Here is a 15115-nt window from a genome sequence, read left to right as displayed (position 1 = left end):
TTTTTGATTAACTGACATCTCCTAGGGTAAAATAAGAAACCTTTACAGGTTTCACCCCTAAAGTCCTGCAGAATATAACAGCTATACTCTTTAGTAATAAGTCATACTGATAGATTTGTGTCTTTCAACTGAGCATTTGTTCACAGGACAGTTCTACAAAATAGCTGAAATCATTCCAGGTAATACTTTTCTTTCTCTCATTTCCCCATTAACTTTTCTTTTATATTGCTCAAAGTCTTCATGTCATATGCCCTCAGGAACAACCTCATTAAATTGCAACTGCAACTCCATATTAGCAGTAATCTTTGTACAAAGAAAAACAGAGTTCTTTTGCATAAGGAAGAATTCCACAAAAATAGAATTTTGCTTAAAGTTTAACAGAGAACGTGACATGGAAATCGCAAGCCTAGCCATTTGGTAACTGGGCAGCCAGAACAGGCTTGACATCCAATAGTAATCTGACTATAACCTGTGAATATTTTATGTCTCACAGAATGCTTCTCCTGCCTTTGGTAATTGTTGCCGTATTGTGATCAAGAAACTTTAACGGAAGCTGGACGATGTTGTTCTGGGTCCCCTGCTAAACAGATAAATAGATGCAGAAAGGAGAAGAAAAAAATTAGAGCAGCAGAAGTATCCATTCCAAAGGGATGTATTCCAAAGTGTGGTAGTTTGTCAAGCTGAGCAGAGGTCTCCTGATTGCCTTTTTTTACAACAGTGCTACATCCAGTGTAGAGCCTGCTTTCTGAATGCAATTTGAAAATGGTTTGTACAGATTTCAATGACATAAGGATGGCTCTAGCTCATTGTGTTATCACTTCATTATATTATTGTATTGCAGTAGTATCTGGAGGATTAAATTGCATACATAGGCACTGAAAAAAATGCAGATAATTTCGTGCCCCACAAGTTTACTGTTAGCAGTGAATAACTGATATGAATTATTTTACATTCAAAATCATAGTTAAAAGAAGTGGAACTTCCTTTTTTTGAAAAAAAAAAAAAAGAAAAAAGAAATGAACCACATGTTCAGGACTGTTTCAAAAAGAATGGGCTAATTTCCAACCAAACATGATTAAAAGCCCTAAAATGTTATATCTGTTTTATAAAGACAGGTTTGTTCAGTCACATAAAAATTTGGTGATAAAAGTAACTTCTGTTTCAGACTAATAAAAAATTGAATCTGCAAAAGAATTCCTCAGCATAAGAAGGAGAATTGACCTGTCACTCTTTTCCCATTAAACCATCCATAATAGAGGTCAGATAAACAAAGTGTAGTTTAATGGGTAGTGACGCTTTATCCTCTTTTACTGAAAATAACAGATTTTTTCAACAGAAGCACTAAAACATTATCTTCCACATGATGTGCATTCATTGGAATCAGTTTATACAGACTTATCTATTAAAAACACATGTAAACCCAGGTCACACCCAGTATGCTGTTGCATACAACCCACCAACAGACTTAAGATCTGCTTTTGCAACCTGCATTTTGGTCGAGTTGTGTCTGTATGTGTCTTTAGCAAATCCACAATATCAGTTTCCTGATCTGTGTACTGTTAAATGCTCCAGAAGATGTTTTGTTTTGAAACTTAGAATTGCAAAAACTATCATTTTCAGAAGCCCATAGGCAAAAACTCTGCTTCTCTATGGCTTTACAGACTGAACATTTCCTGTTACATTCAAGAAACACTGAGTCCAATAGGGTGTGGTACACAATTAGGCACACTGTTTTGTTAAAATAATTGTCTAATGTCCACCAAATAAAGAAGAAAACCTAAATCATTCCCTGAGACACGCTGGAACCAGTGGCTCTTATATTAATAAATATGTTTACCAAAAATACTCAGAAACTGACTTTCTGGGCTTTTTTTTCTTTCTTTCTTTTCTTTTTTTGTTTTTTTTTTGTTTGGTTTGGGTCGGGGTTTTTGGCAATCCTTCCTTTTCCATTCTCTTGTAGAGAATGGAAGCATTGATTACTACATAATAGTATCTGTTAACAATCTGAGCTCTCAAAAAGCATAAGCAATCTCTAAATCCTTAAGGACTGTCTCAGGGCTTTCTTCAAGCCTTTCCTCCTTTTATTTCATTTAACTGAGGCTTGGAAAAGAACATCTTTGGAGTGGAGAACAAATTAATTCATGTAGGACTGTGTAGGACCTCCTACATTCCTGTGCTGACTACTAGCAGAGAGCAAAATCCATATGTATTACTTTTTTCTCCTGTAAGAAGAGTTGTCATAGCCTTGCAACCACAGTAAATCAACTCCAATACTTACATTGGCACCATGAGAAAATTCAGTTGCACCACTCAGGGCACCACTACACACACACACACTTTTCCCATAATGCAAAGTTATAACTAATCAAATGATACCATAAATTTTGAAGTCACAGGAATTAAAGAAAGGCCGGGTTAACCCCAGCTGGCAACTAAGCCCCACGCAGCCGCTAGCTCGCTCCCTCCCGGTGGAACAGGGGAGAGAATCGGAAGAGTAAAACTGGGAAAATTCCTGTGTTGAGATAAAGACAATTTAATAGGTAAAGAAAAAGTTGCACATGCAAGCAAAGCAAAACAAGGAATTCATTCACCACTTCCCATCAGCAGGCAGGTGTCCAGGCATCCCCAAGAAAACCGGACTCCATCATGCTTAATAGTTACTTGAGAAGACACACGTCATCACTTCAAACTTCCCCTGCCACCTTCTTCCCCCAGCTTTACATGCTGACCATGATGCCATATGGTATGGAATATTCCTTTGGTCAGTTGGGATCAGCTGTCCCAGCTGTGTCCTCTTCCAACTCCTTGTGTACCCCCAGCCTGCAAAGGCTTTGGCGCTGTGCAAGTGCTGCTCAGCAGTAACAAAAACATCCCTGTGTTATCAACACTGTTTTCAGCACAAATCTAAAACATAGTCCTGTATTAGCTACAATGAAAAGAATTAACTCTGCCCCAGCCAAAACCAGCACAATATCAAAGGCATCTGAAAGACAAAAAGTCAGCATCATGGTCTTTAGCCTCGTGTCAAAAAAGGGTCAGTAAGAGACATCAGTTGACGCTTTCCTCTGAGCTATCAAGTTGTGTCTGGTACATTGCTTTTCATGATGCAGGTAGTTACTACAGTATAAATAGACATTGAAATACTATAAAAAACATGGTATTGCCACTGACATGAGCAGAGCTAGGATTTGACGCTGCCTACAGTAAATAGTCTTCCAGGTTATCTGGTCGGTGAAAGAGCACTGCAAGGCACCCCACTTCTACAGCACCATTTTAGCTGTGTTGGGAAGTGGTTCTCCTACATGAGTGACTGAATTTCTTTTATAGCTCATTAAATGCTATAATTTTCCTTGAAAGCCACTAAATGGTGGGCATGTGGGTGGTTTAGATCTATTACTCCTTTTATTAACTAAGGAGGATACTTGGACACTTACTAAGGAAACTGCCAATGTTTCAGGTACACAGATAGGTGCATTGGTCAAACCTTAAGCTAGTTTCCTCCTTATCGCCATTCCATTCACCATTGCATTTTCAGCATTAACTTTAATGGCATTTCATTAGAGTTCACAGGAGCCTTAATGTATTTTCCCTAAGTTTTCACTGTAATCTTCTGCAATAATAATATTTTTGTAATAAGATTAAAAGAAGGAGAGCCAGGACGCAATGCCAGTGCAAACCAAGAAATTATATTCCACTAGACCTTCAAAGGAACTGATAGGTCCTTGTTTTTCTGAGGCATGCTTTCAGTGCAATGGGAAGATGGACAATGGAAGGTAAATGGATAAAGGTAATTATTGCAGGAAAATAAAATATGAAAAGTAACTAAAAAAAGAAAGACATATGTCACCCTCCTTACAAAGCTGATGGAGAAAAACAGAAGAATAGAGAAAGAATTGTCAAATGGATGAAAATTTTTGTAGAAATATTTAATCCTCTATGTACATCTGTGTAAGCTTCTACATGATGTAATGTCAGTCTAAGGTCTAAACATTCTTGTCCCCTTCAGTGAATATACAGTACTCCAAGGAAAGCCATGAAACTTTTAGAACACCTTAAAGCAAAGCTCATCATATCCCTATTACTTTTATTAACCTTTTCTTCCTCATCATCTTCAAGTGGGGAATGCTTTAAAAACTATCCTCTGGATGGATGATGTCCCTGCAAGGCACCTTTGGACCTCTCCATGCAGTGAAGTTGTGATTCTTCAGCACTTTCTCAGCAGTCTACATCTTCCAAATGTGCCTGGAGCAGAGAAGGGAGAAAGAATATTTGATTGAACACTACTTGAAGAGAGAAAGCTAAAGGTCAAAGTAGAAAGATGAAAGTATTTTTCTGGGGAAAATACCCATTTTTTCCTTGAGGAACTAATTCCCAAATTAGTATGATTAGCAATGCCAACGATGTTGCTACAGATCCTACTAAGACAAATCATTACAAAAGGTCTCCAGCCCTAATATTTTTATTTTTTAACATTAGATGTGACAGTCACTGTATGACTAGGTTTTTATCCCAGGTGCACTTCTGTCTATAGCAAGAAAGCTGCAATTCAGCTTGTAATAAATATAACCCACTATAGGCAGTGAATTTTGAAATTTTTACTTCAGATGTGATTTATAAAGATTAGATGCTTTACATCATAGTTCATAGAAACAATATAGAAAGGGCAATTATTAGAGCTAATTAAAAATTCACACATCTGGGAGTATGGAAAAACACTTCAAGATAACTATTTATCTACCCAAATTGATATCAGACACAGTGAGATTACAAGAAAGACAGATGGATGGTATGTTTCTGGGACGTATATGCTGCTAGCTGGTAAAATGGTAGATGTGTTTTGCTCATCTCTCCGTTTCTAGTTGGGAAAAAACAGCCCTCAGTTTCCAATATAGAATGACACAAAATGCAACTTGTGTAAATGTAATATGTTGGTGCAATTGAGAAGACCTCACATATGTTGAATTGACTACAACATGTCATCAGCCACTCGGGGCATTTGGTTAATGCATTTAATTTAGCACAGTAATTGCTGTATCAGACCAAACAAATTGCCATGCTATTTCTTATTCTGTGTGTAAGAGTGGTTATTTTCCTTTCTTTTACCATGCACAATTTACTATTTTTATTTCCTTCTTTGCTCTCTTATCTCTTCTTTATTTTAAGGAAGTTGTCTGTGACTCTAGTAAAAAAGCAGACTCTGACACGTTCGGACATAGGAAAGCACTTATTTCTGAATGTAATGTTTCTTAGGCTGATGAGATTGACTATTGTGGTCTGAGTAATCTGGGGTTTTCCCGCATAATTTGCTTCTTCACTTAACTTGCTTATTTATTAGGATCAAATCAGCAGATACATTTTCCTACCATTTTAGTCAAGCCAAAAGAAATGCTCCAAAGTAACAACAATTTGCTTCATTAATATTTTTCCCATGAAAACGTGTCTGACATATTCATGAACAGCTGAAAGTACTGAGCAGTTCTGTAAGTGCTTCATAGGAAGGATGAACATGTCGAGTCACCTATTTGAGCTCCCTGGCTCATTTGTATATTATCCCTGGGAAGAACTATGAAAGTAAGCCATAGTATATTATGGGCTGAGCAAAGATGGAAAACAAGGAAGTTGCTATCCAGAGCTGACAACTCAAGGGAAAAACAATACAAGTACCTGAATGGAAATAACAGAAAACAGCAGAATAAAATAGCATCGGAAGCTAATCCTAGGTATACTTAATGCGTTTCATATACATATGATATCTGCACAGGAACTATCTGCTTGCTTCTCTTTACCAGCAATGTAGGGAGATGCATGTAAACTTAAGCATGATATAAATCCATGACTCCTGTCTGACTTGACTACTGAGGGAGTCAGGACTAGTTCAGATGTACCTTCTATATAAGAAGCACTAACATTTGAGGAGGTGTATCCCACTCTAGCTGCCAAACTATTCCTATGTTTTCCATACAATTTTCAGCAGGGGAAAATTTTACAGAGAAGTTTTGGAGGAGGAGAAGGAAATAGTACTGTCGTTCATTATGGGTTTTTTCCTCCGTGTACCTTAGGAGAAAACACAAAAAAAATTGAACAAGGACATGACAGAAATTTACATCAAGTGTTAACTAATGCCGGAAATCAACATCTCACCAGCAAATACCAATGGAGTCAGGAGAACTTGTGAAGTGCTTTGAAGATCAAGAGAGTCATTGATTCAAAAGAAAAAGGGAAACCACTGAAATGATACATAGTCTCCTTGACACAGTCAAAGCAAGAATCTGTGGAAACTATCTTTACAGCATGAGAGGATAGATACAGAAGGGCAAATATGTACCTCTGAAGTGATTTATTATTAAGTGACATTAAAGATGCTGGAATTAATTTGGAATGAGGGTGTAATGAAATGTGTCTGGACAAAAGTTTTCACAGTGTGGAAGAATGAGAAAGAACACACCTTACATACCTTAAAGGAGCATCCACAAGCCCTAGCCATACCCCAGATGGCAGAACACAGAGAGAGGCCCAAGTGAAAAACAACACTGAATTATAGACTTTTTAGTAGGGCCTGTAGCAATAGGACAAGGGGGAATGGCTTTAAGCTGAAAGAGAATAGATTTACACCAGTGATTAGGAAGAAATTCTTTACTGTGAGGGGAGCAAGACACTGGCACAGGTTGCCCAGAGAAGCTGTGGGTGCCCCATCCCTGGACGTGTCCAAGGCCAGGCTGGATGGGGCTCTGAGCAACCCGGTCTAGTGGAAGGTCCCTGCCTGTGGCAGGATGGTTGGAAGGAGGTGATCTTTAAGGTCCCTTCCAACTCAAACCGTTCTGTGATTCTATGGTTCTGTGATATCAGTGACAAGCAGGACGATGTCACAGTGATGAAGAAAGAAAAAATGTGAATTGTTAAAGAGTTAGAACTTGGTTTCTACTCAGGCTGACCTTTAAATAGACTTGCTGGCATCCACAAAGATGTAGTGTAATAGTTGAGATTTTTCTGTTGGTAGAAAAGGAGAGAAATCTGAAGGAGGGCTCTGTCTGTGAGTCATCTGCAAAGAAACAGTAGTTGGTTTTGCATGTGTTAGTCAGAGATGCAATATATAAGGAATGGAGAATGAGAAAAAGATTTAGTTTTCTAGGGATAATCAATGAAAAGAAACTATCAAAGGAAAGACTACAGGAACTATCAGAAATGTCAGAGGAAAATCCAGCAAGTGTTGACACCTTGCAAGCCAGGGGATGATGGGAATTTAAGAAGAGCATAGTTAGTTGATCATGTCGAAGACATCTGACTAGGTTGAGAGAACAGAGTACTGAGTATGAGATTTGGCTAAGAAGGGTGCATTTGAAATTTGACAAGAGTAATTTTGACTGAATGAAATTGGTCCATGCTGGGCTTGGGCAAGAAAATTGAATGACAGGACACAGCATACATAGGAGTGAAATGCAAAGTGGAGCAGTAACTGGGAAAGGAAATGGGGACAAGGCTGATTTGTTTTGAATAGGAGACATTAACACAAGGTTCACAGGAAGAATAACAGAGAAGCTATCATTACCTTTGTTTCTCAAAGAGAAGACAGAAGGTTCTGTCCCTCTACTCCCATCTGGTCCCTTACTATCAAATTTCTTTAGTAATAAACCTCATTTTTTTAGCCATGCTACTTTATCACACTAACAACATAACAAAGGGACATGCCACTATTCCACTGTCAGCTTTCCAGACCCCTCCTCCCGGAGATCTAGGCAGGGCAGTAGGGTTACTGTTGCCCACAGATTGCAGCTAGCATTCGCTGATAGTTTAAATATGTCCCTCTTTTGGTGGTTATATGAATATAACCTGTCTGTCCCTCTCCTCCTCCAAGCCAGCAGTGCCTATCCCGGTCAGCAAGCTTCTGGCTCTCTAGCCACAGATGGTCTCTCTGGTAGCATAGTTACTGAGTCTGATTTTTATGATCAGCAGCAGTCAAACCTCGCTGTGCACACAAGCTCAACAGCTGCTATTTCTTGAGCAGTTCATAATTCATGCTTTCTAACTTACTTTACCTATAGCACACTAACAGGTCTGCACTTAACTTCTGCTGAAGAGAGGGCAACGATATTGATGGCACTGGAAACCATGAAAGGCAGCCTTACATTGTGTGGGTGGAAAGGTGGAAGAGTCGTGCTGAGGTAAGACCAAGAGATGGTCAAGCTGATTAATTCTGAAATAGCCTCCTTGTATGTGATGAGAGGCCAGAAAGGAAACAACATGTGAAGACTGAGGTTGAGAGCAGTGCTGAGGAGACAAGACTTGGGCGTGTTGGTGGATGAGAAGCTCAACATGGCCCTGCAGCTTACACTTGCAGCCCAGAAAGCCAACCGTACCCTGGGCTGCATCAAAAGAAGCGTGGCCACCACATGGAGGGAGATGATTCTCCCCCTCTACTCCACTCTCATGGACCCCACTGGAGTACCTGTGTTCAGCTTGGGGCCCCCAAGGAGGGGACATGGGCCTGTCAGAGCCGAGTTCAGAGGAGGGCAATGAAGATGATCAGAGGGCTGGGGCCCCCTCTCCTGTGAGGACAGGCTGAGAGAGCTGGGGTTATTCAGCCTGGAGAAGAGAAGGCTCAGGGAGACCTTATAGCAGCTCTGTCAGTACCTAAAGGGGCCTGCAAGAGAGCTGGAGAGGGGCTTTTTACAAGAGTGTGTGGTGATAAAACAAGGGGGAATGGCTTTAAGCTGAAAGAGGATAGATTTACACCAGCGCTTAGGAAGAAATTCTTTACTGTGAGGGTGATGGATGCTGGCACAGGTTGCCCAGAGAAGCTGTGGATGCTCCATCCCTGGAAGTGTCCAAGGCCAGGCTGGATGGGGCTCTGAGCAACCTGGTCTAGTGGAAAGTGTCCTTGCCCATGGCAGGGGGTTTGGAAGGAGGTGATCTTTATGGTCCCTTCCAACCCAAACCATTCTGTGATTCTGTGACTGAGTCTACGTGAATGGCCCTTTGGCAAGATGCAGACGTTGTACCAAAGCTGAACGTGAATGAAGAGCTGAATCAAGCACACACAGCTAAGCATGAGATGGGTCATCAGTATGAACAGTTAATGTTAGTGATGGTGCAGAGTAAAAAGATTATGAAGGAAGGAAGAACAAGCTGTTCATGAAAATTAAGCAGGGATGTAGATGGGTATAACAAGGTAGAGAGCAAAGCCACCAAGTTACACAAGTGGAAACTAGGATCAGACATGGGAGACGGGTATAGGGGAGGAAACTTGGTGGCATAGATTACTAATAATCTACAGCTTCAGCACTGCATTTGAGATTTGGGGTTTGGATCCTATAAGTGCTAAAAGATCGTACTTTATATGATGACATTTTTTCTATTTATATGATTTCGTTCTCCCTCCAGGATATCAAGAATTAACATAGTTTATTGTTTTCTGCCCTTCCACCATACACCCCAGCATGACTGTAACCCACTCCTCTTTTTTGTTAGGCTCTTTGTCTAGCTTTTCTTTTTTTTCCCCACCCCCACCCCCCACCCCCACCCTTTTTGCTTAAAGACAATATGTTTATTAAGTTTCTCTGTTGCTGTATTTGTTTCCATTTTATCTCTGAGATCATTCTCTGCCTAGGGTTAACCCTCAGTACCCTTAGTAGTGTCTGTTCTACCAAATTAAGTCTAAGTCTGTCGTAATTCAAGTGTGGCTGAAAATTGTTACCTTTCTGATGGCTGCTCAGACTCATTTTTGAAATGAACTGTAGTCCTGGTCCAACTCCTGGTGGATGGTTCACATCCCCCAAGCATGGTTACAGCTGGCACTAATTGGCACCCTCGTTCTCAATCTTAGTAGGCAGGTTAAGCACCAGATCGTGCAATGATTATTTCCCACTCCTGGGTGTGATCTACCTAGGTCAAAGTTGAAGCAGAATACAGAGGCAGGCAAGGAAAGCCCAAGTAATTGCTGCTTTTGCTGAACATTCTCTGTGACTCAGGTCACCAGGGCTTTTCAGATTTCATGATCTCCGAGGTTAATGTAAAACAAAGTCACTTATGAGATGTCCTTGAAAACTATTTCTAGGCCATTTTTATACCTCTGCAGTGACTGATAGTGATCTGAATGCTAACACAATAACAGTTTGGCAGAAACATTTTATTACCTTAATTGTGGATGAGAAGTAATTCTGCAAAAAGAAAAAGGGAACTTGTCATCCCACGCTTCAGTGGGATTCTCAAACATATTCAGATAGAAGCTGAGTGCTATGAATGTCAGATGGTGGGTCCCCCAGGCTCCCTGGCAACCTGCATGTGACTAAGAAAGAGGCAACAGCTTGCTTCAAGTATCCTTCATAGAGATGACATAGTTAGATAAACCCAACAGGGAGTATAGCACGTGGAGGGAGCAGTCTGGTAAGAGGAAACCATTCCCTGTGGGACTGGCTCCATATTGCCACATGAAATGTTCAAAACACTGCTAGCCAGGAAAGTTGAATTTATTGCTTAATGAGCAGAGGACCCGGAAAAGATCATTGACAACTGCAGTGTAAACACAGCCACTTAATAGGGTGTTACTAAATGCCAAGGGGAAATTAAAAAAATCTGTCCTACAAGCAGCACTTTCTACCATATAGAATATGACTGGAATAAATACAGAACACAGAAAGCAGCTGTAGAGAACAGATGAGATATTAGATATGGTGGAAAGAAGAGAAGAACCTAAATCCAGAGGGCATTTTTTTAAACTGCCCTGAGTATGAGAGTCGTGAAACAGAAGTGATGAAGGAAGGCAAGTTAGCGTAACAGCAGTAGAGTGACAGAGGTAACACAAAATGACACTGTGACATTATTAAGAAGCTTAGCAACACACTCAACCTCCATCACAATGTCATCAGGACAGATGGGAACAATTGGCAAAGACAAGGCACAGCATGTCTGGAAAGCAGTAAGATCTTATAGAAGAAAAAAATAATATGAGCAGCTATGGAAAACACAAGAGAGTACTACAGATTTTTCTAGAGGTAGAAAAATAATTTACCCTCCCACCCTAAGTGTGTTTGTCACAACTGCCTGATGGATATGACATCATTTCCCACTTTGTCAAAGCTCTGCAAAGAATCAGGGCTTTCACAGAACTCGTTGCTAGCATTTATTATTCTTGTTAGTACCTGTGAGACCTATTGTGAAGGACTGCATCATGCTAGGCACTTACCTAAATCAGAATTAAAAATGTCCCCTGAAAAATGAGCTTACAATGAAAATGTAGCATGAAACAAAACACTTGTTTGCAGATACAAGGCAGCACAATGAAAGAGACTTGTCTTCTAGGATGTCAGCAAAGGTCATAAAGAAATGACAAAAAGAGGAAGCTAAAGCTATAGAGAGTAAGGAGATATGGCTATTTATTCATAAAGATCTCACTTTTAAAATTAATGGACAAAAAGACAGGACCTGGACAGCCATGGCATGGGTGAAGGACGTGACTGTAAGAAATAATAAACCTCAGATAGGAAGTGGACTCTCTAGGAAAAAAATGCAAAATGTACAATTACATCTGTGGTATCTGATAGCACAATAGACAAGAGAAACATCTGAGACAGGGAAAGCACTAAGTAAAATAATTGTTGAGTAACAGAAAAAACACCAGTTCAACCAGAGCTGGTGTAAGCCAAGCAGGACACATGAATGCTGTTCTTCCTACACCAGCAGTGTCTGTCAGGAAATCACTGAGCAATATCAACAAAACCTGAACCCTTGCATGCTGAGCTCCCACTGGAGGAGAAAGTTAATGTCCTCTAACCAACTGAGTTTCTGGAAAAAACTTCATAAAAATCTTCAGTTAGTAGGGCAGTGGGTGCAATAGGGTTGAAGAAGGAAATCTTTCGCTAGCCAATAATTAGAATTACATGGACTTTGGGAAGCCACCTTGTGGTTGGGAAGGGCTATCCACATATTTTTTTTCTTAGAAATTCATATTGTTTATTTCTGCCTCCGTGTTTTCGCACAAAGACACATTTTGAACATGAGTTAAGGGATATTTACAGAAAGGTAGAGAGCGGCAATACATAAAAAAGCAATGTGAGAAGCCGTATGTGGCACCAGGCCCTGCTGTTCAATTCCACGTGTGTTGGGTATTTGCTTGACCCTTCCCAGCTGTTGTGTACTTCCTGATCCCCCAGATGATATGAGCCCCTTGCCTGATCAGCTTCCAGATGCTATACTGTTCCCAATTCCTCCTGATCATGTCTCAACGCCAACTCAGTTCCAGCTGCCATAACTCTCATCCTTCCTCACTGAAGAGCTCCCTACCCAACAGTTCCCCCAAATGTCATAACCTGCCTGACCCTCCCCAGCTGTTGCAATCCTCCTGATCCCATACTGCAAAACCTCTTTGATTTGTCCCCTTCCCAGCTGCTCTGCCCATTACCAGTGAAGGCTGTGGTCCAGATCCTATCTCCTTGAAGTGTCCTACAAGTGCAAAAATTTACAATTGTAGCTCACGGATTCCTTGGTGAAACAGTTTTCTTTACAGGACATAATGTTTCAGCCAGATTTCAGACAAACCTTCCTGCTGTAGTAGGTTTACAGTGGTAAAAATCTGACTTAATGTTGTTTTGTCGGGCGTCTGGGATATTAAATAATTATATGCTGTGATACATGCTATATTGTATAACACAATATCAATATTTTATTGTAACAATTGCATATTATATAACTAATATTGAAAGTTAGTATTAGACAATTATATAGAATAAATACATAAATAAACAAGATATAATAATAAAATGCACAATATAACACAATATCTTTAGGGTTTTCTTTTATATATGGCAAGTGGAAGGATGCTGTACAGGAAACTGAAGCTCCCTTAATTGAGAGTTGACCCCAAAATACTGGCTTAATTTAATTACCCTCAGGCTTCTTTATCCCATTCTAACAGCACATTCCAAATCCTTCTTACCTTGCGTCCACTTCACATTGTAAAACCAATGCAAAGAAGCACTGGCATAAAAAGAATCCAGCAGTCCACAGAATTTAACATTTAGGTTCCGATTATATTCTTTTTTTTTGCATACAAATTATTACAAGTCAAGAGAAAAACATCACTGATTTTTCAAACAAAATTACTAAATACATTAGTATTTAAAATCATTATTTACATGATTTAGGTATCTGCGGAACATACGTAAAAACTTCACAAATCACAGTTTGATACTTTTTCACTTGAATTGTTTTCTCCAGAATTGCTAAAAGGCTCATTGTACATCATTTGTTATAGTCTTCTCTTAAAATGTTCAGTTATCTATTTAGACGGAGATGGGGAAAAGCCAAAACAAGATTAAATGTATGGCTCACCACTCCTCTAACTCTAATAATTCTATACTGAGTATATGGAGAAAGTATCTGCTCTTCAATATTGATCTGTCAGCCATACCCAAAGTCAAAATGCACAGTCAAGATAATAAGGTCTTCAGGTTTTCAGTACTGGGACTACTCCATCTCCACCCACAATTTCCCTGTTACTGTTATACACTGTTAAATAGACTGTTAAAGGTGCTTCAATAGTTTTATTAGCTGTCCTACCATATATCCTCTCATTCCACATCCATCTTGACCACATGCATTGGCTAAGTAAGCCCTAGCACCACCTATGGCTGATCCCCAGCTGGGTATGTGACAATTCACTGGAATGTATGAGCCACAAGTAGCAGCTATAGGTATCAGGAACACCTGTTTAGACAAAGAAATAGTGAATCAGTCCAGTCTTACAAGACTGCCTATGCCATCATCTAGACTTTATATAGATCAGAGATTTGGCTACATGGAGTCAACTAAGAAACATGTCTGAAATCATCATCACTTTAGGCAGCTCTAGATATGAGGAACTTCTAGATCTGAAAAACTGATTTTCTGTGATACAGGGAAAATACAGCAACATATATTTTAGTGTTTTGAACAGATTTTTGTTTGTTTTATTTTTGAAAGGCACAGATAGCAATCCCTATAAGTGGCAAAGGACCATTATGTCTTCTTTTAAAGAAGACAATGTAATCCGGAAACCATGTAGTTCTTCCTGCCTAAATGCCCCTCTGTGCATCCTGGCAACAAATAATAAACTTACCTTGGAAGGACCCCCTTTTATTTCAAAAATTTCTCCTAATTTCACATATTAGCAAAACTGTGTTGTTAATCTCATAGAGGACATTTCTGAAGTTGTTCCATTTCTGTTCAGTCATCAGAACAATAAAGGTAAGAAAAGAAAACAAGAAACTGGAAAATAAAAAATGACAGCAAAACATTTTAAGTGAGACAGGCTTAGGGTTTCTTACAAATTGAAAAATTACATTGTTGCCCTATACATCTGAATTTGCAGCAAACTACAAAATAACTTGATCAAGCTTTTTGTGTTTTTGGTTTTTTTACTAACATGCTCTAACATTGTTACTAACATATTACTAACATGAAATAAATTACATTCATGATCTAACAGAGTGAGAGAGATAATGAAGGCAGCAATGCCTCAGTGTCAATTCAGAGAGGCAACTGTGGGGAAATGTGGAAAACAGCTAATATTTCCCTTTCGTTCAAAACTACTCAGACACTTGTCATCTATGTCCAAATTCAAATACAATGTTTTCTACCTTGTTCCCCAATAAGAACAAGGGCTAGCCATTAAACTGTTTCATTTAGTCTGTAGGTAGGGTAGCCTTTGAGACCACTGCATAAAGATACAATTTCCAGTAGAAGTTCTTCTCAGAGGAAAAAGGCTGACAAGGACAATGAAGAGCAGGCAAAAAGGTGAGGGTGGAGATGCTATAGGTGCTCCTCACAGCTGGTAGGTTAAATGACTGATACCGACTTGGCAGATTCTATTAGCAGCCGTCCTGTGGATGGCATTTTTATAGATATGGGAATCTGAGAAGTCCAGTTCAAAAATTTAGAGTGTGTGTAGAAAAATTACACAGGAGTCAAAAATTAAGAAACCTCCCATTCTCCTTTAGCATTTCTGTCTGTATCTGTGTGTGTGCAAGAGAGAAAAAGAGAGATCTCAAGTAAATCATATCTCCATGACTCAGTTTCCCATTCATAAAAAAAAGAAACAATTGGGTAGTTTGTCTTCCTTTCACAACATGTATGATTCCTGATG

At 39.4% G+C, this 15115-nt stretch overlaps 1 long non-coding RNA gene across 1 annotated transcript in view; it reads right to left on the bottom strand.

Annotated features, from left to right (window-relative positions):
• Nucleotides 1-3893: 3893 nt before the first annotated feature.
• The window catches only part of LOC119150518, a 46790-nt gene continuing 35568 nt past the window's right edge, over nt 3894-15115 (bottom strand). The window contains exon 4 of the long non-coding RNA XR_005105094.1: nt 3894-4242. This is a non-coding gene — a long non-coding RNA (uncharacterized LOC119150518). The remainder of the gene's footprint in view (nt 4243-15115) is intronic.

This window comes from Falco rusticolus, chromosome 6, assembly GCF_015220075.1.
Source record: "Falco rusticolus isolate bFalRus1 chromosome 6, bFalRus1.pri, whole genome shotgun sequence".
NCBI lineage: Eukaryota > Metazoa > Chordata > Aves > Falconiformes > Falconidae > Falco > Falco rusticolus.
This window is presented reverse-complemented; position numbering and strand designations above follow the sequence as displayed.